The sequence below is a fragment of the Oncorhynchus masou genome, chromosome 1 (assembly GCF_036934945.1).
Source record: "Oncorhynchus masou masou isolate Uvic2021 chromosome 1, UVic_Omas_1.1, whole genome shotgun sequence".
Classification (NCBI taxonomy): domain Eukaryota; kingdom Metazoa; phylum Chordata; class Actinopteri; order Salmoniformes; family Salmonidae; genus Oncorhynchus; species Oncorhynchus masou.
Genome location: NC_088212.1, coordinates 14,991,398 through 15,018,226, shown reverse-complemented (window position 1 = coordinate 15,018,226; position 26,829 = coordinate 14,991,398). Strand labels below are relative to the sequence as shown.

Here is a 26,829-nt window from a genome sequence, read left to right as displayed (position 1 = left end):
TGTTTACAGGAGGCCACCGCCATTTTGAGGAACTGCTGTGTCAGTAAATATTTAGTGGGCTTCCCTTTCCTGTCGGCCCCCGCTGACGTGTGTGTGGAGAGTCCCTCCCCCACTGCCCCGTGTCCGGCGCTGTCACTCACCAACACATGCGATACCCCCGTCGCCCTTGGACCCCGCTCCCCTTCTCCACGAATCCCCCAGTCCTCCCCTGCACATGCCAGCCGGCTCTGTCTGAGGAAATGGAGGAGGACGTTATTGCGGCACTTTCCTGGTCGGTCTGTCCGTTGGTCGGTCTGTCCGTTGGTCGGTCTCCTCTCCAGCTCTGCTAAATCACAGCACCGCCAGAGGTCACTAAATGGAGGGCCAGGGGTCACTAAATGGAGGGCCAGGGGTCACTAAATGGAGGGCCAGGGGTCACTAAATGGAGGGCTAGGGGTCACTAAATGGAGGGCTAGGGGTCACTAAATGGAGGGCCAGGGGTCACTAAATGGAGGGCTAGGGGTCACTAAATGGAGGGCCAGGGGTCACTAAATGGAGGGCAGGGGTCACTAAATGGAGGGCCAGGGGTCACCAAATGGAGGGCCAGGGGTCACTAAATGGTGGGCCAGGAGAGTAAGAGCCCTGAATACATGTGACCATAGTGCTTTTTCGACCTGTGCGCTGGCACACACAAACACACCCACTACACACACACACATACTTGCTCCCCGTGGCCCTGTGGCCCCCTGCTAGAGAGGGCTTCCTTCCTGCTGTGAAGACAAAGGATGCCAGGGAGCTGAGGGGACCTGGGGGGCCCGGACCGGGGCATCAAAGCAGGGGAAAGTCCTTATGTTGTCTCTTCCTGTGGAAGGTGTCAGAGATTGGGGCCAGCTGCATGTGTTTTCACAGCCAGGCCAGGGGTGACGACCAGAGGGGCCCAGGGCTGACCCGGGCACCCCCAGACCCAGCCGTAGGACCGCCATCACAACCCCCCCATCCCCCTTTACTGGGTAGAGGGTCAGGCCAGTTCAGAAGAGGTCAGCACATAGTGAGGCTAGCAGCGTACATTGTGTCTCTGGTCAGCTTTCTGATTCACCTCATAGACTGTCAATACAGGAAACAGAGCAAAACTACTCCCCACCCCCCCTTCCCGCCAGCCCTCTATTCTAGCAGCCTCCACAGCGCCATAGTGTTCTGCCCAGTCAAACCCAGACTGGGATTATCAAGTTGCCAGTGTTTGATTATGGCTTTAATGTCTCCAGCTACCCTCATTGAATTTATGTCAAATCTGCCTAGGGTTGTCACAACACATGTCAGGGTTTATGTTTGTTTGGCCAGCGGCCGCTTCGCAGGAGCCTACAAGCTGTTGTCATATATGTGTGTGTATATAAATGTGTGTTTGTGTGCACACCCATGCGGCTGATGCAGTCCTCTCTCTCACTGGCAGCAGTTGGACAGTTAATCAATCAAATATTTAAGCAGCGCTCCAGTACGCCGTAGGTAGTCCTCGATTATCCTCCGCTGTTGGCAGCAGTTAGGGCGCATTAGGCCCTCGATCTGGTGGCAAACAATGCCACCGTCTTCAAAGACCCAGGGTGCTTTTCTCTCTTATCTCTCTCGGCCGACAAGACTCCATCCGCTCTCCCTTGTAATTGTAGACGTTCGCTAGCTTGATGATTTGGTGGTTCGTGTGCTCCCTTAAAATGCCTGGTTGATTTCCCCTTCTCTCTATCCCTCACATATCCTTTCCCAGCGCTGTCGGTCCCCCGGGGAATTCTGTTGTGGATTACCATTCAGTTTTCACCCAATTATCCACTGGCTTTCTCTACCTTTGACACATAATTATCAAAGCCCTAAATAATTGTCTTTATTATTGCTGGTGTTTAGATGGAGGCTGGAGCAGCAGCACGAGCATATAGAGAGACTGGAATGGAAAGGAATGGGGGAGTATTTATCTCGGCGAGAGATGGCTTAGCTTGCAGCTAACTGCAGGCTCGTCTGTCATTTCAACCCACCGTCCCCATCATCCCCATAAATAAAACTGATTAAAACGCCATTTTTTTTCTCCTGCTGTTCCCTTCTTCGTCTTCCCTTCCCCACTCCACGTCACGGGTGGAAATACCATGTGGTGCTACGAAAGTCCCGCGATTAGCTGGCTTTGTGACAGGAAACAGCTTAAAGCGCCAAACACAGTATTTTACTGTAGGGGGCATGGGAGGGGTCAGGGAACTGTTTCGGGGGGGACATGGAGATTGTCAGAAACTGTATTTATTTTGTTGAGGCCTCTTCGCTTCTTATAGTCTGTATAAATTACATTGCTGTAAAGACATGAAAAGGAGAATATAGGCTATTATGTGAGGGAGAAGGCTTGAAGTTCATCCACAGGGCTGTTTCAGAGTAAAGGAAAAGGGTGGGCTGTTGATGTGCTCTTGCCTAGAGATGTGCTCTTGCCTAGTGATGTGCTCTTGCCTAGTGATGTGCTCTTGCCTGGTGATGTGCTCTTGCCTAGAGATATGCTCTTGCCTAGTGATGTGCTCTTGACTGGTGATGTGCTCTTGCCTGGTGATGTGCTCCTGCCTAGTGATGTGCTCTTGCCTAGAGATGTGCTCTTGCCTAGAGATGTGCTCTTGCCTAGTGATGTGCTCCTGCCTAGTGATGTACTCTTGCCTAGTATTGTGCTCCTGCCTAGTGATGTACTCTTGCCTAGAGATGTGCTCCTGCCTAGTGATGTACTCTTGCCTAGAGATGTGCTCCTGCCTAGTGATGTACTCTTGCCTAGTGATGTGCTCCTGCCTAGAGATGTTCTCCTGCCAAGTGATGTACTCTTGCCTGGAGATGTGCTCCTGCCAAGTGATGTGCTCCTGCCTAGTGATGTGCTCCTGCCTAGTGATGTGCTCTTGCCTAGTGATGTGCTCCTGCCTAGAGATGTGCTCCTGCCGAGTGATGTGCTCCTGCCTAGTGATGTGCTCCTGCCTAGTGATGTTCTCCTGTAGTGATGTGCTTCTGTAGTGATGTACTCTTGCCTAGTGATGTGCTCCTGCCTAGTGATGTACTCTTGCCTAGAGATGTCACCCTGCCTAGTGATGTGCTCTTGCCTAGTGATGTACTCTTGCCTAGTGATGTGCTCCTGCCTAGTGATGTGATCCTGCCTAGTGATGTTCTCTTGCCGAGTGATGTGCTACTGCCTAGTGATGTAATCTTGCCTAGTGATGTGCTCCTGCCTAGTGATGTGCTCCTGCCTAGTATTGTGCTCCTGCCTAGTATTGTGCTCCTGCCTAGTGTTGTGCTCTTGCCTAGAGATGTGCTCCTGACTAGTGATGTGCTCCTGCCTAGTGATGTTCTCTTGCCTAGTGATGTGCTCCTGCCTAGTGATGTGCTCTTGCCTAGTGATGTTCTCTTGCCTAGAGATGTGCTCCTGCCTAGTGATGTGCTCTTGCCTAGAGATGTGCTCCTGCCTAGTGATGTGCTCCTTCCTAGTGATGTACTCTTGCCTAGTGATGTGCTCCTGCCTAGTGATGTGCTCCTGCCTAGTGATGTTCTCTTGCCTAGTGATGTGCTCCTGCCTAGTGATGTGCTCTTGCCTAGTGATGTTCTCTTGCCTAGTGATGTGCTCCTGCCTAGTGATGTACTCTTGCCTAGTGATGTGCTCCTCTTGATGTACTCTTGCCTAGAGATGTGCTCCTGCCTAGTGATGTGCTCCTGCCTAATGCCTAGTGATGTGCTCCTGCCCCTCACGTGCCAGGACAGCGGAGTGTACTCTTGCCTAGGAGATGTGCTCCTGACTAGTGATGTGCTCCACCCTAGTGATGTGCTCCTGCCTAGTGATGTCAATCCTTCTCACCCCACCCAAGGAATACCTAGGATAGGATAAGTAATCCTTCCTCACCCCCCTTAATGCTCCTATTGTAAAGTGGCTGTTCCACTGGATGTCAGATGTGTAAGTCTCCTGCCTAAATGTGAAATGTAATTTCTCTTGCCTAGTGATGTGCTCCTGCCTAGTGATGTACTCTTGCCTAGTGATGTGCTCCTGCCTAGTGATGTACTCTTGCCTAGAGATGTCCTCCTGCCTAGTGATGTGCTCTTGCCTAGTGATGTGCTCCTGCCTAGTGATGTGCTCCTGCCTAGTGCTGTGCTCCTGTAGTGATGTACTCTTGCATAGTGATGTACTCTTGCCTAGTGATGTACTCCTGCCTAGTGATGTACTCCTGCCTAGAGATGTGCTCCTGCCTAGTGATGTACTCTTGCTTAGAGATGTGCTCCTGCCTAGTGATGTTCTCTTACCTAGTGATGTGCTCCTGCCTTGTGATGTACTCTTGCCAAGAGATGTCCTCCTACCTAGTGATATACTCTTGCTTAGTGATGTGCTCCTGCCTAGTGATGTGCTCCTGCTTAGTGATGTGATCCTGCCTAGTGATGTGCTCTTGCCTAGTGATGTGCTCCTGCCTAGAGATGTGCTCCTGCCTAGTGATGTGCTCCTGCCTAGTGATCTGTTCCTGCCTAATGATGTGTTCTTGCCTAGTGATGTGCTCCTGCCTAGTGAATTGCTCTTGCCTAGTGATGTGCTCCTGTAGTTATGTACTCTTGCTTAGAGATGTGCTCCTGCCTAGTGATGTTCTCTTACCTAGTGATGTGCTCCTGCCTAGTGATGTACTCTTGCCTAGAGATGTGCTCCTGCCTAGTGATGTTCTCTTGCCTAGAGATGTGCTCCTGCCTAGTGAATTTCTCTTGCCTAGAGATGTGCTCCTGCCTAGTGATTTGATCCTGCCTAGTGATGTGCTCTTGCCTGGAGATGTGCTCCTGCCTAGTGATGTGCTTCTGCCTAGTGATGTTCTCCTGTAGTGATGTGCTCCTGTAGTGATGTACTCTTGCCTAGTGATGTGCTCCTGCCTAGTGATGTACTCTTGCCTAGAGATGTGCTTCTGCCTAGGTATGTACTCTTGCCTAGTGATGTGCTCCTGCCTAGAGATGTGCTCCTGCCTAGTGATGTTCTCTTGCCTAGTGATGTACTCTTGCCTAGTGATGTGATCCTGCCTAGTGATGTGCTCTTGCCTAGTGATGTGCTCCTGCCTAGAGATGTGCTCCTGCCTAGTGATGTACTCTTGCCTAGAGATGTGCTTCTGCCTAGGTATGTACTCTTGCCAAGAGATGTCCTCCTACCTAGTGATATACTCTTGCCTAGTGATGTGCTCCTGCCTAGTGATGTGATCCTGCCTAGTGATGTGATCCTGCCTAGTGATGTGCTCTTGCCTAGTGATGTGCTCCTGCCTAGAGATGTGCTCCTGCCTAGTGATGTGCTCCTGCCTAGTGATGTGCTCCTGCCTAGTGAATTGCTCTTCCCTAGTGATGTGCTCCTGTAGTGATGTACTCTTGCTTAGAGATGTGCTCCTGCCTAGTGATGTTCTCTTACCTAGTGATGTGCTCCTGCCTAGTGATGTACTCTTGCCTAGAGATGTGCTCCTGCCTAGTGATTTGATCCTGCCTAGTGATGTACTCTTGCCTAGAGATGTGCTCCTGCCTAGTGATGTACTCTTGCCTAGTGATGTGCTCCTGCCTAGAGATGTGCTCCTGCCTAGTGATGTTCTCTTGCCTAGTGATGTACTCTTGCCTAGTGATGTGCTCCTGCCTAGTGATGTGATCCTGCCTAGTGATGTACTCTTGCCTAGTGATGTGCTACTGCCTAGTGATGTAATCTTGCCTAGTGATGTGCTCCTGCCTAGTGATGTGCTCCTGCCTAGTATTGTGCTCCTGCCTAGTGATGTGCTCTTGCCTAGAGATGTGCTCCTGCCTAGTGATGTGCTCCTGCCTAGTGATGTTCTCTTGCCTAGTGATGTGCTCCTGCCTAGTGATGTGCTCTTGCCTAGTGATGTTCTCTTGCCTAGAGATGTGCTCCTGCCTAGTGATGTACTCTTGCCTAGTGATGTGCTCCTGCCTAGTGATGTACTCTTGCCTAGAGATGTGCTCCTGCCTAGTGATGTACTCTTGCCTAGTGATGTGCTCCTGCCTAGTGATTTGCTCCTGCCTAGTGATGTGCTCTTGCCTAGTGATGTGCTCCTGCCTAGAGATGTGCTCCTGCCGAGTGATGTGCTCCTGCCTAGTGATGTGCTCCTGCCTAGAGATGTACTCTTGCCTAGAGATGTCCTCCTGCCTAGTGATGTGCTCTTGCCTAGTGATGTGCTCCTGCCTAGTGATGTGCTCCTGCCTAGTGCTGTGCTCCTGTAGTGATGTACTCTTGCCTAGTGATGTACTCTTCCCTAGTGATGTACTCCTGCCTAGTCATGTACTCCTGCCTAGAGATGTGCTCCTGCCTAGTGATGTACTCTTGCTTTGAGATGTGCTCCTGCCTAGTGATGTTCTCTTACCTAGTGATGTGCTCCTGCCTTGTGATGTACTCTTGCCAAGAGATGTCCTCCTACCTAGTGATATACTATTGCCTAGTGATGTGCTCCTGCCTGGTGATGTGCTCCTGCCTAGTGATGTGATCCTGCCTAGTGATGTGCTCCTGCCTAATGATGTGTTCTTGCCTAGTGATGTGCTCCTGCCTAGTGAATTGCTCTTGCCTAGTGATGTGCTCCTGCCTAGTGATGTACTCTTGCCTAGAGATGTGCTCCTGCCTAGTGATGTTCTCTTGCCTAGAGATGTGCTCCTGCCTAGTGAATTTCTCTTGCCTAGAGATGTGCTCCTGCCTAGTGATTTGATCCTGCCTAGTGATGTGCTCTTGCCTAGAGATGTGCTCCTGCCTAGTGATGTGCTTCTGCCTAGTGATGTTCTCCTGTAGTGATGTGCTCCTGTAGTGATGTACTCTTGCCTAGTGATGTGCTCCTGCCTAGTGATGTACTCTTGCCTAGAGATGTGCTCCTGCCTAGTGATGTACTCTTGCCTAGTGATGTGCTCCTGCCTAGAGATGTGCTCCTGCCTAGTGATGTTCTCTTGCCTAGTGATGTACTCTTGCCTAGTGATGTGCTCCTGCCTAGTGATGTGATCCTGCCTAGTGATGTTCTCTTGCCGAGTGATGTGCTACTGCCTAGTGATGTGCTCCTGCCTAGTGATGTGCTCCTGCCTAGTGATTGTGCTCCTGCCTAGTGATGTGCTCTTGCCTAGTGATGTGCTCCTGCCTAGTGATGTGCTCCTGCCTAGTGATGTTCTCTTGCCTAGTGATGTGCTCCTGCCTAGTGATGTGCTCTTGCCTAGTGATGTTCTCTTGCCTAGTGATGTACTCTTGCCTAGAGATGTGCTCCTGCCTAGTGATGTACTCTTGCCTAGTGATGTGCTCATGCCTAGTGATGTGCTCCTGCCTAGTGATGTGCTCTTGCCTAGTGATGTGCTCCTGCCTAGAGATGTGCTCCTGCCGAGTGATGTGCTCCTGCCTAGTGATGTGCTCCTGCCTAGTGATGTTCTCCTGTAGTGATGTGCTCCTGTAGTGATGTACTCTTGCCTAGTTATGTCCTCCTGCCTAGTGATGTTCTCTTGCCTAGTGATGTGCTCCTGCCTAGTGATGTGCTCTTGCCTAGTGATGTGCTCCTGCCTAGTGATGTACTCTTACCTAGTGATGTGCTCCTGCCTAGAATTGTGCTCCTGCCTAGTGATGTTCTCTTGCCTAGTGATGTACTCCTGCCTAGTGATGTGCTCCTGCCTAGTGATGTGATCCTGCCTAGTGATGTTCTCTTGCCTAGTGATGTGCTCCTGCCTAGTGATGTACTCTTGCCTAGAGATGTCCTCCTGCCTAGTGATGTGCTCTTGCCTAGTGATGTACTCTTGCCTAGTGATGTACTCCTGCCTAGTGATGTACTCCTGCCTAGAGATGTGCTCCTGCCTAGTGATGTACTCTTGCTTAGAGATGTGCTCCTGCCTAGTGATGTTCTCTTACCTAGTGATGTGCTCCTGCCTAGTGATGTGTCTCCTGCCTAGTGATGTGCTCTTGCCTAGTGATGTGCTCTTGCCTAGTGATGTGCTCTTGCCTAGTGATGTGCTCTTGCCTAGAGATGTGCTCCTGCCTAGTGATGTGCTCCTGCCTAGTGATGTGCTCCTGCCTAATGATGTGTTCTTGCCTTGTGATGTGCTCCTGCCTAGTGAATTGCTCTTGCCTAGTGATGTGCTCCTGTAGTGATGTACTCTTGCTTAGAGATGTGCTCCTGCCTAGTGATGTTCTCTTACCTAGTGATGTGCTCCTGCCTAGTGATGTACTCTTGCCTAGAGATGTGCTCCTGCCTAGTGATGTTCTCTTGCCTAGAGATGTGCTCCTGCCTAGTGAATGTCTCTTGCCTAGTGATGTGCTCCTGCCTAGTGATTTGATCCTGCCTAGTGATGTGCTCTTGCCTGGTGATGTGCTCCTGCCTAGTGATGTGCTTCTGCCTAGTGATGTTCTCCTGTAGTGATGTGCTCCTGTAGTGATGTACTCTTGCCTAGTGATGTGCTCCTGCCTAGTGATGTACTCTTGCCTAGTGATGTGCTCCTGCCTAGTGATGTACTCTTGCCTAGTGATGTGCTCCTGCCTAGTGATGTGCTCTTGCCTAGTGATGTGCTACTGCCTAGTGATGTAATCTTGCCTAGTGATGTGCTCCTGCCTAGTGATGTGCTCCTGCCTAGTGATGTTCTCTTGCCTAGTGATGTGCTCCTGCCTAGTGATGTGCTCTTGCCTAGTGATGTTCTGAAACCCCACCTCTTTAAGGAATACCTAGGATAGGATAAAGTAATCCTTCCTCACCCCCCTAAATGATTTAGATGCACTGTGGCTCCTCCACTGGATGTGCATAAGTGATGTACTCTTGCCTGCCTTGTGAGATGATGTGCTCCTGCCTAGTGATGTGCTCCTGCCTAGTGATGTGTGATGTGCTCCTGCCTATGTGCCTAGTGATGTGTGATCTTGCCTAGTGATGTGCTCTTGCCTAGTGATGTGCTCCTGCCTAGTGATGATGCCGAGTGATGTGCTCCTGCCTAGTGAGTGATGTGCTCCTGCCTAGTGATGTGCTCCTGCCTAATGATGTGTTCTTGCCTTGTGATGTGCTCCTGCCTAGTGAATTGCTCTTGCCTAGTGATGTGCTCCTGTAGTGATGTACTCTTGCCTAGTGATGTGCTCCTGCCTAGAGATGTGCTCCTGCCTAGTGATGTTCTTTTGCCTAGTGATGTACTCTTGCCTAGTGATGTGCTCCTGCCTAGTGATGTGATCCTGCCTAGTGATGTTCTCTTGCCGAGTGATGTGCTACTGCCTAGTGATGTAATCTTGCCTAGTGATGTGCTCCTGCCTAGTGATGTGCTCCTGCCTAGTGATGTTCTCTTGCCTAGTGATGTGCTCCTGCCTAGTGATGTGCTCTTGCCTAGTGATGTTCTTAAACCCCACCTCTTTAAGGAATACCTAGGATAGGATAAAGTAATCCTTCTCACCCCCCTAAATGATTTAGATGCACTATTGTAAAGTGGCTGTTCCACTGGATGTCATAAGGTGATGTACTCTTGCCTGGAGATGTGCTCCTGCCTAGTGATGTGCTCTTGCCTAGTGATGTGCTCCTGCCTAGTGATGTGCTCCTGCCTAGTGATGTGCTCTTGCCTAGTGATGTGCTCCTGCCTAGAGATGTGCTCCTGCCTAGTAATGTGCTCTTGCCTAGTCGTGTGCTCCTGCCTAATGATGTGTTCTTGCCTAGTGATGTGCTCCTGCCTAGTGAATTGCTCTTGCATAGTGATGTGCTCCTGTAGTGATGTACTCTTGCTTAGAGATGTGCTCCTGCCTAGTGATGTTCTCTTACCTAGTGATGTGCTCCTGCCTAGTGATGTACTCTTGCCTAGAGATGTGCTCCTGCCTAGTGATGTTCTCTTGCCTAGAGATGTGCTCCTGCGTAGTGAATTTCTCTTGCCTAGAGATGTGCTCCTGCCTAGTGATGTGCTCCTGCCTAGTGATGTGCTCCTGCCTAGCGATGTTCTCCTGTAGTGATGTGCTCCTGTAGTGATGTACTCTTGCCTAGTGATGTGCTCCTGCCAAGTGATGTACTCCTTCGCCTAGAGATGTGCTCTTGCCTAGTGATGTGCTCCTGCCTAGAGATGTGCTCCTGCCTAGTGATGTGCTCCTGCCTAGTGATGTGCTCCTGCCTAGTGATGTGCTCTTGCCTAGTGATGTTCTCCTGCCTAGTGATGTGCTCCTGCCTTGTGATGTGCTCCTGCCTAGTGATGTGCTCCTGTAGTGATGTACTCTTGCCTAGTGATGTACTCTTGCCTAGAGATGTGCTCCTGCCTAGTGATGTACTCTTGCTTTGAGATGTGCTCCTGCCTAGTGATCTTCTCTTACCTAGTGATGTGCTCCTGCCTAGTGATGTACTCCTGCCTAGTGATGTTCTCCTGTAGTGATGTGCTCCTGTAGTGATGTACTCTTGCCTAGTGATGTGCTCCTGCCTAGTGATGTACTCTTGCCTAGAGATGTCCTCCTGCCTAGTGATGTGCTCTTCCATAGTGATGTGCTCCTGCCTAGTGATGTGCTCCTGCCTTGTGATGTGCTCCTGTAGTGATGTACTCTTGCCTAGTGATGTACTCTTGCCCAGTGATGTACTCCTGCCTAGTGATGTACTCCTGCCTAGTGATGTACTCTTTCCTAGAGATGTGCTCCTGCCTAGTGATGTTCTCTTGCCTAGAGATGTGCTCCTGCCTAGTGATGTTCTCTTGCCTAGAGATGTGCTCCTGCCTAATGATGTTCTCTTGCCTATAGATGAGCTCCTGCCTAGTGATGTTCTCTTGCCTAGAGATGTGCTCCTGCCTAGTGATGCTCTCTTGTCTAGTGACCCAACCTACTTGTCTTGTCTGTGTGTTTTGGGAAATAGTCATGGGCTTTGATTTCCACAAGACAAATGTTTCTACTTCCTTTTTCATACACTGAACTCAGCTTTAGTCTGTGATATAGTCCACATCCTCTGTCTGTGGATCATCTCCTCCTTCTCCCCCTTTGTCCCCCGCGCACCCCACTCCCATGTTCCTCAGGCCTTTGTTATCCAGGTTCCTTGCGACATCCAACTCGGACGACACCCAATTGAAGTTGAAATGTTTAATTGTTAAGGTTAGGTAAGGGTTATGGTGAAGGTTAGGGTAAGGGTAGGGGTTAAGGTTAGGGTTTAGGACGTAGGGACATCCCAAGGATCCCAGATAGCACTTACCCTGTTCCTAACCCTGGCTGATTGCGTCCAGATGCTGTGGTGTGAATGTAAAGGGCACATGTGACAGCAAAATCTCAACAAGTATTTCCGCATGTTCCAGATACTGTCGAGGACAGATGAAAACAGCCTGTATCCTGGAGTTGAATCATGGAAGCACAACTGGAGGTTTGCTCAAGGCATCGCAAAGCTATCACTACATCCAGGCTAACCTCAAGCAGCACACCGCTAGCTAACTGCTAGCCTAGCTATGGGCCATAGCCCACCCTAGCATTGAATAGCTTGTTCACCCTATACTGTAGGTCTAGGTGAGCCCTAAGAAGAACTTAGCATGTTAGCATGTGGCTAACCACAGTTCTGAGGCTTTAGTAGCCCTTAACCACTAGTCTAACTAACCACTTCTTTAGCCCCCACATGCATAGCAATGGAAGGATGAAGTTGTTCTACTGTTTTAATCTTACGGAGTTAGGAGTTTGCAGAGGTACTGTGTGAACTTGAGAGTTGAAAAGTTGAGGAGGGTGAGTCACACAACTCTCTCTCTCACTCTTTCTGTCTCTCTCTCGCTCTTTCTGTCTCTCGCTCTTTCTGTCTCTCTCTTTCGCTCTGTCTCTCTCTCTCTCTTTCTCTCTCTCACTCTTTCTGTCTCTCTCACTCTTTCTGTCTCTCTCTTTCGCTGTCTCTCTCTTTCTCTCTCTCTCTCACTCTTTCTGTCTCTCTCTTTCGCTCTGTCTCTCTCTTTCTCTCACTCTCTCACTCTTTCTGTCTCTCTCTTTCTCTCTCTCTCTCTTTCTATCTCTCTCTCCCTCTCTCTCTGTCTCTCTCACTTTCTCACTCTTTCTGTCTCTCTCTTTCTCTCTCTCTCTCTCTCTCTCTCTCACTCTCTCACTCTTTCTGTCTCTCTCTTTCTCTCTCTCTCTTTCTATCTCTCTCTCCCTCTTTCTCTGTCTCTCTCACTCTCTCACTCTTTCTGTCTCTCTTTCCCCCCCCCTCTCTCTCTCTCTCTCTCTCACTCTTTCTGTCTCTCTCTATCTCTCACTCTTTCTGTCTCTCTCTCTCTCTCTCTCTCTCTCTCTCTCTCTCAAATTCAAATTCAAATTCAAGCTGCTTTATTGGCATGAAAAACATTGTCAATATTGCCAAAGCAACAATGTATACAATATACATTGTAACAAAATTCTAAATGATATCAAATATAAAATATAAAAGTGTAGTAAATAATAATACAAAATTAAATACAAAAATAATAATAATTACAGTAATAACAATAATAGCAATAACAATTAAGTTACTGCTTACTATGCAGATGTTATTATTCAGTGTCCCTCAGGCTATGGCAGGAAAATACATATTTGGCTGCAAGAGGAGCCATTGCTCCTTCGCCCATGAGTATTCTTAGTTTTTCCTCTGGGTTCAATTTGTAAAAATTTGGAATATGTTTAGTAATTTCTGTGAATAATGAATCTCTTTGTGAGGAATATTTATCACAGTAAAGGAGAAAGTGCATCTCTGTCTCTACCTCCCCTGTTATGCAGTGACCACATACACGCTCCTCTTTGGGTAGCCATGTCTTTTTATGTCTGCCGGTTTCTATTGCCAATCGGTGGTCACTCAGCCTGTACTTGGTAAGGATCTGTCTCTGCTTCGTATCTCTGACAGAGTAGAGATAATCAGCCAATTCATATTCTCTGTTTAGGGTCAGATAGCAATTTAGTCGGCTTTGGGATTTTGTTTCATTTTTCCAATGTTGTAAATATGATTCCTTTGATTGGTTCATGATTTTGCTTATTGGAATTCTTTCTTTTGAAGCAGTGCTGGTGTCAGCTGGTGTCTCTCTCTCTCTCTCACTCTCTCTGTCCCTCTCTCTCTCTCTCTCACTCTCTCTGTCTCTCTCAATTCAATTCAATATGCTTTATTGGCATGTCGTAACAATGTAGATATTGCCAAGGTTTACTTTGAATATTTACAATATTAAAATAATAAGAATCAAAATTGTCAACGGGACAACAGTAGCAACAATAACCAAGGGTCAAAATAACCTTACATTCAACAATAACAATAAGCGTACAGTAGAGGACATGTGCAGGTTGATTGGTCTGTCAGACATTGTCCCTCAACTTATGGCAGTCAACAATGCAGTGCGCTGCCAACCCACAGCTCTCTGTGTCCTCCCCCACCATGATGGGTAGCTTACTCTCATCAGAAAAGTCTGAGAAACCTTGAATAGGGGTTTCACATTTGTGGAAATGACCCTCTCTCTCTCTGTCTCTCTCTCTCTCTCTCTGTCTCTCTCTCTCGCTCTTTCTGTCTCTCTCTCTCTCTCGCTCTTTCTGTCTCTCTCTCTCTCTCTCTCTCGCTCTTTCTGTCTCTCTCTCTCTGTCTCTCCCTCTCTCTCGCTCTTTCTGTCTCTCCCTCTCTCTCTCTCGCTCTTTCTGTCTCTCTCTCTCTCGCGCTCTTTCTGTCTCTCTCTCTCTCTCTCTCTCTTGCTCTTTCTGTCTCGCTCTCTTTCTGTCTCTCTCTGTCTCTCCCTCTCTCTCACTCTTTCTGTCTCTCCCTCTCTCTCTTTCTCGCTCTTTCTGTCTCTCTCTCTCTCTCGCGCTCTCTCTGTCTTTCTGTCTCTCTCTCTCTCTCGCTCTTTCTGTCTCTCTCTCTCTCTCTCGCTCTTTCTGTCTCTCTCTCTCTCTCTCTCTCTCGCTCTTTCTGTCTCTCTCTCTCTGTCTCTGTCTCTCTCTCTCTCTCTCTCTGTCTCTCTCTCTTGCGCTCTTTCTGTCTCTCTCTCTCGCTCTTTCTGTCTCTCTCTCTCTCTCTCTCTCTGTCTCTCTCTCTCTCTGTCTCTCTCTCTTGCGCTCTTTCTGTCTCTCTCTCTCGCTCTTTCTGTCTCTTTCTCTCTCTCTCTCTGTCTCTCTCTCTTGCGCTCTTTCTGTCTCTCTCTCCCTCTCGCTCTTTCTGTCTCTCTCTCTCCCTCTCTCTCGCCCTTTCTGTCTCAATCTTTCTGTCTTTCTCTCTCTCTCTCTGACAGGCAGTGAGTATGGCATCAGACAACCTCTGGTTCTTTCTCACACATGAGATTATAGGCAGTAGTATTGGTCTGTTCAGCTGAATATTTTGTGTCCTCCTCTACTTCTCTCAGCGAAGAACAGTTGTTGTGTGTGAAGATGCCTACGGGTTGATTTAGGTACAGTGTGATTTAGTGGGCCAATAATGGCTTAATGTAAGGCTGTTTTGTGACCCATAGCATATAAATACAGTTTGTGTCATTGTAAATACACACTTCATCTGAATACCTCTGCATCAAAAGTTGAAGGGAATATAAGCATGAATACAGGGTCAAACGTTTGCTCTCTCTCTCTCTCTCTCTCTCTCTCTCTCTCTCTCTGGAAAAGTGTGAAAACACCGTCAGTTTTGTGGAGCCTTGATGTTTTGACTTGGTTGTTAGGGTCATGTGCTTAGTGTTTTCCATGGACCCTGCACCTTCTCCTGGCCTCTTGGAGAACCCCATACTCAGGGATTAGCCCTTTTGGCTAGCTCCAGAAAAAAGGCCCTTGACTGACACCTCCAGTTTTAAAAGGTTGACTTTGCTGCTCCCACGGGCCCTTTTCTGCCAGCTTTTCAACAATGTGGTTTGTGTGTGTGTGTGTGTGTGTGTGTGTGTGTGTGTGTGTGTGTGTGTGTGTGTGTGTGTGTGTGTGTGTGTGTGTGTGTGTGTGTGTGTGTGTGTGTGTGTGTGTGTGTGTGTGTGTGTGTGTGTGTGTGTGTGTGTGTGTGTGTGTGTGTAACTACTAGTTGTGTGTAGAGCCTCCTTGTCTTCATCCTGGGGAAGATGTTCCTGAGGAAGTCTTATCAGCTGGGTTATATAGTACTCCTTAGTGCCCTAATAGGTTTCATTTATCTCTATACACTCCCACTTTAATTCAACTGACTTACCAGGATGTATTAAGAGTCCAACCCACAGTCACTTTGATGTACAGCCGGCTACAGCTGTAGGCAGCTGGACTAAATAGCTCCAGTATAAGTGATTGTTAACCTATTGTTGCCAGACCTGTTCGCTATTCTTCCCTGGTTAATCTTGAGGGAACCTGTTTAAAGTGGTTGCGTATGGCTACTACTACTCCTGTGGGTGGAGGGGCTATTGTAGTGCTCTGTGGTGTAATAAGTCCATGGTGTGACATTTTCCTTCCGAAGCTGACATTCAGGAGGGAATAGGTTGCGAGCGGCAGGCGTACAGTCCACTGTGACAAGCGGATGACTGTGATATTAGATTGGGACTTTGAGGTTGGTTGGGGGGAGGAAGGACTTTCACACAGACGTGACAATGACACGGCTCTCTGTGCTGCTCATGTTCCATCCCGCACTGTAAAACACAGATCAGCCTCGTCCAACAGGGAGTGTACAGTCTGCCAGTGTGTACTGGGCCCACCTACCCTCACACATCAGGGTTTGTATCCACAAAGTGTCTCACAGTAAGAGGGCTGATCTAGGATCAGTTTAGCCTGTAATATCATGATGAATAATATAATATATGGACATATCCTGGATCAGCACTCCTACTCTCTCTAATGAATAGAGTCTGTGTTCCACTACTAGGAGTATGGACTCTTTGTCCCTAGTGTAGTGGCTGTTCTGTGATTCATTATAGCCGTGTGTTTCAAATGTTGAAGGACGTGAGACACAACTGTTACGCTACTGTTACATCACTGGAGTCAATGCTACTGTTACATCACTGGAGTCAATGCTGCTGTTATATCACTGGAGTCAATGCTGCTGTTATATCACTGGAGTCAATGCTACTGTTATATCACTGGAGTCAATGCTGCTGTTATATCACTGGAGTCAATGCTACTGTTACATCACTGGAGTCAATGCTACTGTTACATCACTATAGTCAGTGTTACATCACTATAGTCAATGCTACTGTTACATCACTATAGTAAATGCTACTGTTACATCACTATAGTCAGTGTTACATCACTATAGTCAATGCTACTGTTACATCACTATAGTCAATGCTACTGTTACATCACTGGAGTCAGTGTTACATCACTGAGTCAATGCTACTGTTACATCACTGGAGTCAATGCTACTGTTACATCACTGGAGTCAATGCTACTGTTACATCACTATAGTCAGTGTTACATCACTATAGTCAATGCTACTGTTACATCACTATAGTCAATGCTACTGTTACATCACTATAGTCAATGCTACTGTTACATCACTGGAGTCAATGCTACTGTTACATCACTGGAGTCAATGCTACTGTTATATCACTGGAGTCAATGCTACTGTTACATCACTGGAGTCAATGCTACTGTTATATCACTGGAGTCAATGCTGCTGTTATATCACTGGAGTCAATGCTACTGTTACATCACTGGAGTCAATGCTACTGTTACATCACTGGAGTCAATGCTACTGTTACATCACTATAGTCAATGCTACTGTTATATCACTGGAGTCAATGCTGCTGTTATATCACTGGAGTCAATGCTACTGTTACATCACTGGAGTCAATGCTACTGTTACATCACTGGAGTCAATGCTACTGTTATATCACTGGAGTCAATGCTACTGTTACATCACTGGAGTCAATGCTACTGTTACATCACTGGAGTCAATGCTACTGTTATATCACTGGAGTCAATGCTACTGTTACATCACTGGAGTCAATGCTACTGTTACATCACTATAGTCAATGCTACTGTTACATCACTGGAGTCAATGCTACTGTTACATCACTGGAGTCAATGCTACTGTTACATCACTGGAGTCAATGCTACTGTTATATCACTGGAGTCAATGCTACTGTTACATCACTGCTAGTCAATGCTACTGTTATATCACTGGAGTCAATGCTGCTGTTATATCACTGGAGTCAATGCTACTGTTATATCACTGTCAATGCTACTGTTACAATGTTGCTGTTATATCACTGGAGTCAATGCTGCTGTTACATCACTGGAGTCAATGCTACTGTTACATCACTGGAGTCAATGCTAATGTTACATCACTGGAGTCAATGCTACTGTTACATCACTATAGTCAGTGTTACATCACAATAGTCAATGCTACTGTTACATCACTATCAATGTCAATGCTACAATGCTACTGTTACATCACTATAGTCAATGCTACTGTTACATCACTGGAGTCAATGCTACTGTTACATCACTGGAGTCAATGCTACTGTTATATCACTGGAGTCAATGCTACTGTTACATCACTGGAGTCAATGCTACTGTTATATCACTGGAGTCAATGCTACTGTTACATCACTGGAGTCAATGCTACTGTTACATCACTGGAGTCAATGCTACTGTTACATCACTGGAGTCAATGCTACTGTTACATCACTGGAGTCAATGCTACTGTTACATCACTATAGTCAATGCTACTGTTACATCACTATAGTCAATGCTACTGTTACATCACTATAGTCAATGCTACTGTTACATCACTATAGTCAATGCTACTGTTACATCACTATAGTCAATGCTACTGTTATATCACTGGAGTCACTATAGTCAATGCTACTGTTACATCACTATAGTCAATGCTACTGTTACATCACTATAGTCAATGCTACTGTTACATCACTATAGTCAATGCTACTGTTACATCACTATAGTCAATGCTACTGTTACATCACTGGAGTCAATGCTACTGTTACATCACTGGAGTCAATGCTACACTGTCAATGCTACATCACTATAGTCAATGCTACTGTTACATCACTGGAGTCAATGCTACTGTTACATCACTGGAGTCAATGCTACTGTTACATCACTGGAGTCATTGCTACTGTTACAACACTGGAGTCAATTCTACTGTTACATCACTGGAGTCAATGCTACTGTTATATCACTGGAGTCAATTATACTGTTACATCACTGGAGTCAATGCTACTGTTACATCACTGGAGTCAATGCTGCTACTGTTATATCACTGGAGTCAATGCTACTGTTATATCACTGGAGTCAATGCTGCTGTTATATCACTGGAGTCAATGCTACTGTTACATCACTGGAGTCAATGCTACTGTTACTCACTGTTACTGTTATCACTGGAGTCAATGCTACTCTGTTACATCACTGGTCAATGCTACTGTTACATCACTGGATCAATGCTACAATGTTACTATCACTGGAGTCAATGCTACTGTTATATCACTGGAGTCAATGCTACAGTTATGTCATTGGGGTCAATTCTACTGTTACATCATTGGAGTCAATGCTACTGTTACATCACTGGAGTCAATTCTACTGTTACATCACTGGAGTCAATGCTACTGTTATATCACTGGAGTCAATGCTACTGTTACATCACTGGAGTCAATGCTACTGTTACATCACTGGAGTCAATTCTACTGTTACATCACTGGAGTCAATTATACTGTTACATCATTGGAGTCAATTATACTGTTACATTCCTGGATTCAATGCTACTGGTACATCACTGGAGTCAATGCTACTGTTACATCACTGGAGTCAATGCTACTGTTACATCACTGGAGTCAATTGTACTGTTACATCACTGGAGTCAATTCTACTGTTACATCACTGGAGTCAATGTTACTGTTACATCACTGGAGTCAATGCTACTGTTATATCACTGGAGTCAATGCTACTTTTATATCACTGGAGTCAATGCTACTGTTACATCACTGGAGTCAATTCTACTGTTACATCACTGGAGTCAATGCTTCTGTTATATCACTGGAGTCAATGCTGCAGTTATGTCATTGGAGTCAATGCTACTGTTGCATCACTGGAGTCAATTCTACTGTTACATCACTGGAGTCAATGCTACTGTTACATCACTGGAGTCAATTCTACTGTTACATCACTGGAGTCAATGCTACTGTTACATCACTGGAGTCAATGCTACTGTTACATCATTGGAGTCAATGCTACTGTTACATCACTGGAGTCAATTGTACTGTTACATCACTGGAGTCAATTCTACTGTTACATCACTGGAGGCAATGCTACTGTTACATCACTGGATATCAATGCTACTGTTACATCACTGGAGTCAATGCTACTGTTACATCACTGGAGTCAATGCTACTGTTATATCACTGGAGTCAATGCTACTGTTACATCACTGGAGTCAATTCTACTGTTACATCACTGGAGTCAATGCTACTGTTACATCACTGGAGTCAATGTTACTGCAGTTACATCACTGGAGTCAATTCTACTGTTACATCATTGGAGTCAATGCTACTGTTACATCACTGGAGTCAATTCTACTGTTACATCATTGGAGTCAATGCTACTGTTACATCACTGGAGTCATTGCTACTGTTACAACACTGGAGTCAATGCTACTGTTATATCACTGGAGTCAATGCTGCAGTTATGTCATTGGAGTCAATGCTACTGTTGCATCACTGGAGTCAATTGTACTGTTACATCACTGGAGTCAATGCTACTGTTACATCATTGGAGTCAATTATACTGTTACATCACTGGAGTCAATGCTACTGGTACATCACTGGAGTCAATGCTACTGTTACATCACTGGAGTCAATGCTACTGTTACATCACTGGAGTCAATGCTACTGTTATATCACTGGAGTCAATGCTGCAGTTATGTCATTGGAGTCAATGCTACTGTTGCATCACTGGAGTCAATTGTACTGTTACATCACTGGAGTCAATTCTACTGTTACATCATTGGAGTCAATTATACTGTTACATTCCTGGATTCAATGCTACTGGTACATCACTGGAGTCAATGCTACTGTTACATCACTGGAGTCAATTGTACTGTTACATCACTGGAGTCAATTCTACTGTTACATCACTGGAGGCAATGCTACTGTTACATCACTGGAGTCAATGTTACTGTTACATCACTGGAGTCAATGCTACTTTTATATCACTGGAGTCAATGCTACTTTTATATCACTGGAGTCAATGCTACTTTTATATCACTGGAGTCAATGCTACTGGTACATCGCTGGAGTCAATGCTACTGTTGTATCATTGGAGTCCATACTACTGTTACATCATTTTTGTCAATCTCTAAAATGTCCATCTGTCTCTCCCTGTCTCTCTCTCCATCTCTCTCTCTGTATCTCTCGCTCTCTCTCTCTCTCTGTATCTCTCTCTCTGTATCTCTCGCTCTCTCTCTCTCTGTATCTCTGTATCTCTCTCTGTATCTCTCTCTCTGTATCTCTCTTGCTCTCTCTCTCTCTCTGTATCTCTGTATCTCTGTATCTCTCTCTGTATCTCTGTATCTCTCTCTCTGTATCTCTCTCTCTCTGTATCTCTCTCTGTATCTCTCTCTTTCTCTCTCTCTCTCTCTCTGTATCTCTGTATCTCTCTCTCTCTCTCTGTATCTCTCTCTGTATCTCTCTCCCCCCCCCTCTCTCGGCCTTTGTCTCTCTCTGTCTCAGATGTGTCAGAGAGAAGCTCAGGTAAAGGACAGGGTGTGTGCCGTGGCCATGACCGACTCCGTCCACAACATCTGGCACCAGGATGCCAGCAAGAGCATCCAGGAGTGGCTGCAGCAGGTGAGATGACACACACACATATACATACACACACACACACACACACACACACACACACACACACACACACACACACACACACACACACACACACACACACACACACACACACACACACACACACACACACACACCAATGTTAAATCACTTTCAGTGGCTGGACCACAGTGACAGCACGAGGCAATATGTAGCCAAACATGTTGTATTATTCTCAGATTCCCTATTTGCTATAACCACACACATCCTATTTCCTATGTTAGAGAGCAGAGCAGAGCACAGGCTACGGTAGCACCACATGTCCAACTACAAGCCAGTTGTTTGGCGGTTTTTCCTGATCCCTCCAACCCTCACCTCCTTGTTTTTCTTTTCTGTTGCTGACAGATGTCAATAAATAAGCCAGACGGTTGTCCTTCTCCAGTGTGTCTGTGTTTATGTGGGTCGCTTCATTTTAGCTCTCGCCCTTTCTGGTGTGACCTCTGCCATAGACAGCACCTGGGCTCACTCAGTATGCACATACAGATGAGAGCCACAGCCACCGCCAGGACTACAGGGAAGCGAGAGATGCAAATGTCACACACACACACAGTCACACACAGTCACACATATACCAGCACACACACACACACACACACACACACATATACCAGTCACAAACATATACCAGCACACACACACACACACACGGTCACACACACCTCGCCATCACACTGGCCAGGCATCGCATTTGTCACCTTTTTCTATAGATCTCTCCTTCATATGTCACCTTTTTCTATAGAGCTCTCCTTCATGTCACCTTTTTCAATAGATCTCTCCTTCATATGTCACCTTCTTCTATAGACATCTCCTTCATATGTCACCTTTTTCTATAGATCTCCCATTCAATAGTCACCTTTTTCTATAGATCTCTCCTTCGTGTGTCACCTTTTTCTATAGATCTCTCCTTCATGTCACCTTTTTTAATAGATTTCTCCTTCATGTCACCTTTTTTAATAGATTTCTCCTTCTTTTTATTAATATTCTATCCTTCTTTTGTTCTTCTTGTCTTTTTTCCTCCGTCTATAACTGTGTCACGTGCATGCGTGTGCATGTGTGTTCCTTAGTGGGTGGTGTTCTAAAGGTTTTGGGCTTCAAGGTTGTGTTGGCCTTCTTCTTGCTAGATTTCCTATTTCTGATTCATTGGAGGAATGGTGGAGATGGTGCGTAATTGGAATGTTAAGTGTGTTCTATTTGTGATGATTACCCAGAACAATACATCTGTAATAGCCTCCCACTTCCATCACCATGAAGGAGAGAGAGGAGAGGAGTCACTCTCTTGTTGTTAACCCGTACCTCTCCCTCCACCAGTATGCCTGCTGAGACAAAGAGCTTCTGCTTAGAAGGACAGGTACAGTAGCTACTGAGACATGCTCGCTCGCACAAATACAGGCAGACACACACACACACACACATAGGTCCACTCTCTCAGACAGACAGCATGGTGTCAGAATGGTGTCTGGGAGGCTGCTGGTTAACAAGGACAGGGTCAATGTGGGGATTTGATTTATTCCTAAACCTAATCTGTCCTAGTAATTACATTTGAGGCTATGGGTCCTCTATCAACAGTAGTCAGTCACTGAGAGCTGTGTCATTGGGAGCCGTGCCACTGAGAGCCGTGCCACTGAGAGCCGTGTCACTGAGAGCCGTGCCACTGAGAGCCGTGTCACTGAGAGCCCTGCCACTGAGAGCCGTGTCACTGAGAGCCGTGTCACTGAGAGCCGTGTCACTGAGAGCCCTGCCACTGAGAGCCGTGCCACTGAGAGCCGTGTCACTGAGAGCCCTGCCACTGAGAGCCGTGTCACTGAGAGCCCTGCCACTGAGAGCCATGCTACAGTCTCTATGTATTTCTGTTGAAGTAACTTATCCTGGACCTCTCCTCTGATCCTCTATTTCTCCCACTCTCTCCTGGTGTTTCGCTCAACACTCTCCTGGTGTTTCGCTCAGCTCTGTTGTGGCTATACCTCAATCAGGTGACCTTACAACACTGTAAGATTACAAAAATATCTCTACCTCTCTCACACACACAGTGTTATTCAGGTTCAGTGGTAGCTCCCCTGGTGTAGCGCGGTCTTGGCTCCCCTCCCAGCAGGTGTGAGTGCGTGCGTATTTTAGAGAAGCCCCCACCACCAGCATTGCGCTCCCCTCCTGTCGGTCGTAGGTAATCCCCACCCTCTGTGGGTCGTGGGGTCAGGGGTGGAGGGAGCTGAGAGTGGAGTGAAGATAGGGATTTAGAGATCAGCACGCGCTGGGAGAGGTGATATAGAGCTAATGTGTCAGACAACGGGCAGATGACGTCACGCAGCAGAGAGGGAGAGAAACCTTCAATTATAGTAAGCCCATAGAGATGGGGAGTGACAAGGATGAAAAAAGATGAAGGGAGAGAGAGAGAGAGAGAGAGAGAGAGAGATAAGGGGTGGAGAGAAGGAGGAGAGAGAGGGGGAGGAGGAGAGAGAGAAGGGGATAGAGAGAGGGGGGGTAGAGGAAGGGTAAAAGATAGAAAAACAAGACAACTTTGTTCCAGGAAGGGCAGCTGAGGAGTAAAAAGGGGAACAGAGGGAAGAGGATAGAGGTAGAGACATGTAGTGGGGAACAGAGGGAAGAGGATAGAGGTAGAGACATGTAGAGGGGGAACAGAGGGAAGAGGATAGAGGTAGAGACATGTAGAGGGGAACAGAGGGAAGAGGATAGAGGTAGAGACATGTAGAGGGGAACAGAGGGAAGAGGATAGAGGTAGAGACATGTAGAGGGGAACAGAGGGAAGAGGATAGAGGTAGAGACATGTAGAGGGGAACAGAGGGAAGAGGATAGAGGTAGAGGAGGAACAGAGGGAAGAGGATAGAGGTAGAGGCATGTAGAGGGTGAACAGAGGGAAGAGGATAGAGGTAGAGACATGTAGAGGGGAACAGAGGGAAGAGGATAGAGGTAGAGGCATGTAGAGGGTGAACAGAGGGAAGAGGATAGAGGTAGAGACATGTAGAGGGGAACAGAGGGAAGAGGATAGAGGTAGAGACATGTAGAGGGGAACAGAGGGAAGAGGATAGAGGTAGAGGCATGTAGAGGGTGAACAGAGGGAAGAGGATAGAGTTAGAGACATGTAGAGGGGGAACAGAGGGAAGAGGATAGAGTTAGAGACATGTAGAGAGGGAACAGAGGGAAGAGGATAGAGTTAGAGACATGTAGAGGGGGAACAGAGGGAAGAGGATAGAGGTAGAGACATGTAGAGGGGGAACAGAGGGAAGAGGACAGAGTTAGAGACATGTAGAGGGGGAACAGAGGGAAGAGGACAGAGTTAGAGACATGTAGAGGTGGAACAGAGGGAAGAGGACAGAGTTAGAGACATGTAGAGGGGTCCAGAGGGAAGAGGACAGAGGTAGAGATATGCAGAGTGGGAACAGTGGGAAGAGGATAGAGGTAGAGACATGTAGAGGGGGAACAGAGGGAAGAGGACAGAGTTAGAGACATGTAGAGGGGGAACAGAGTGAAGAGGACAGAGTTAGAGACATGTAGAGGGGGAACAGAGGGAAGAGGACAGAGTTAGAGACATGTAAAGGGGGAACAGAGGGAAGAGGACAGAGTTAGAGACATGTAGAGGGGGAACAGAGGGAAGAGGACAGAGTTTGAGACATGTAGAGGGGGAACAGAGGGAAGAGGACAGAGTTAGAGACATGTAGAGGGGGAGCAGTGTGAAGAGGATAGAGGTAGAGACATGTAGAGGGGGAACAGAGGGAAGAGGACATAGTTAGAGACATGTAGAGGGGGAACAGAGGGAAGAGGACAGAGTTAGAGACATGTAAAGGGGGAACAGAGGGAAGAGGACAGAGTTAGAGACATGTAGAGGGGGAACAGAGGGAAGAGGACAGAGTTTGAGACATGTAGAGGGGGAACAGAGGGAAGAGGATAGAGGTAGAGACATGTAGAGGGGGAACAGGGGATGAGGACAGAGTTAGAGACATGTAGAGGGGAACAGTGGGAAGAGGACAGAGTTAGAGACATGTAGAGGGGGAACAGAGGGAAGAGGACAGAGTTAGAGACATGTAGAGGGGAACAGTGGGAAGAGGATAGAGGTAGAGACATGTAGAGGGGGAACAGAGGTAAGCAGATAGAGGTAGAGACATGTAGAGGGGGAACAGGGGGATAGAGGACAGAGTTAGAGACATGTAGAGGGGGAACAGAGGGAAGATGATAGAGGTAGAGACATGTAGAGGGGAACAGAGGGAAGAGGATAGAGACATGTAGAGGGGGAGCAGAGGGAAGAGGGTGTTAGAGACATGTAGAGGGGGAACAGAGGGAAGAGGGCAGAGTTAGAGACATGTAGAGGGGGAACAGAGGGAAGATGATAGAGGTAGAGACATGTAGACAGAGGGAAGAGGACAGAGGTAGAGACATGTAGAGGGGGAACAGGGGGAAGAGGACAGAGGTAGAGACATGTAGAGGGGGAACAGAGGGAAGAGGACAGAGTTAGAGACATGTAGAGGGGGAACATAGGGAAGAGGGCATAGTTAGAGACATGTAGAGGGGGAACAGAGGGAAGAGGATAGAGGTAGAGACATGTAGAGGGGAACAGAGGGAAGAGGACAGAGGTAGAGACATGTCAAGGGGGAACAGAGGGAAGAGGACAGAGGTAGAGACATGTAGAGGGGGAACAGAGGGAAGAGGACAGAGTTAGAGACATGTAGAGGGGGAACAGAGGAAGAGAGACATGTAGAGGGGGAACAGAGGGCAGAGTTAGAGACATGTAGAGGGGGAACAGAGGGAAGCAGGCAGAGTTAGAGACATGTAGAGGGGGAACAGAGGGAAGAGGGCAAGTTAGAGACATGTAGAGAGGGAACAGAGGGAAGAGGGCAGAGTAGAGACATGTAGAGGGGGAACATGTAGAGGGGGATGGAAGAAGACAGAGGTAGAGGGGGAACAGAGTGAAATAGAGAGTTAGAGACATGGAAGGGGAACAGAGGTAAGCAGATAGAGACATGTGGAGAGGGGGGGGAACAGGAGGGTAGAGGGGGAAGAGATAAGAGATAGAGACATGTAGAGGGGGGAACAGAGGAAGCAGATAGAGGTAGAGACATGTATAGGGGGAACAGAGGAAAGCAGAAAGAGGTAGAGACATGGAGAGGGGAACAGAGGGAAGAGGACAGAGTTAGAGACATGTAGAGGTGGAACAGAGGGAAGAGGACAGAGTTAGAGACATGTAGGGGTCCAGGGGAAGAGGAACAGAGTGGGAACAGTGGGAAGAGGATAGAGGTAGAGACATGTAGAGGGGGAACAGAGGGAAGAGGACAGAGTTTGAGACATGGAGGGGGAACAGAGGGAAGAGGATAGAGGTAGAGACATGTAGAGGGGAACAGGGGGAAGTAGACATGTAGAGGGGGGAAGAGAGGGAAGTAGAGGGGGAGAGGACAGAGTTAGAGACATGTAGAGAACATGTGGAAGAAGACAGAGGGAGTTAGAGACATGTAGACAGAGGGAAGAGGTAGAGACAGAGGAGGAACAGATGGAAATAGAGAGGTAGAGACATGTAGAGAAGAGAGGGAACAGGTAGAGACATGTAGAGGGGGAACAGAGGGAAGCAGATAGAGGTAGAGACATGTATAGGGGGAACAGAGGAAAGCAGAAAGAGGTAGAGACATGGAGAGGGGAACAGAGGGAAGAGGACAGAGTTAGAGACATGTAGAGGTGGAACAGAGGGAAGAGGACAGAGTTAGAGACATGTAGAGGGGTCCAGAGGGAAGAGGACAGAGGTAGAGATATGCAGAGTGGGAACAGTGGGAAGAGGATAGAGGTAGAGACATGTAGAGGGGGAACAGAGGGAAGAGGACAGAGTTTGAGACATGTAGAGGGGGAACAGAGGGAAGAGGATAGAGGTAGAGACATGTAGAGGGGGAACAGATGGAAGAGGACAGAGTTAGAGACATGTAGAGGGGGAACAGTGGGAAGAGGACAGAGGAGACATGTAGAGGGGGAACAGTGGGAAGAGGACAGAGTTAGAGACATGTAGAGGGGACATGTAGAGGTAGAGACATGGAACAGAGGGAAGAGGACAGAGTTAGAGACATGTAGAGGGGGAACAGAGGGAAGAGGACAGAGGGAGACATGTAAAGGGGGAACAGGACAGAAGAGTAGAGATGTAGAGGGGGAACAGAGGGAAGAGGACAGAGGTTGAGACATGTGGGA

At 47.4% G+C, this 26,829-nt stretch overlaps 1 pseudogene; it reads left to right on the top strand.

Moving 5' to 3' along the window:
- LOC135546676 (cotranscriptional regulator ARB2A homolog) overlaps nucleotides 1-26,829 on the top strand; it is a 337,690-nt pseudogene that overhangs the window by 219,981 nt on the left and 90,880 nt on the right.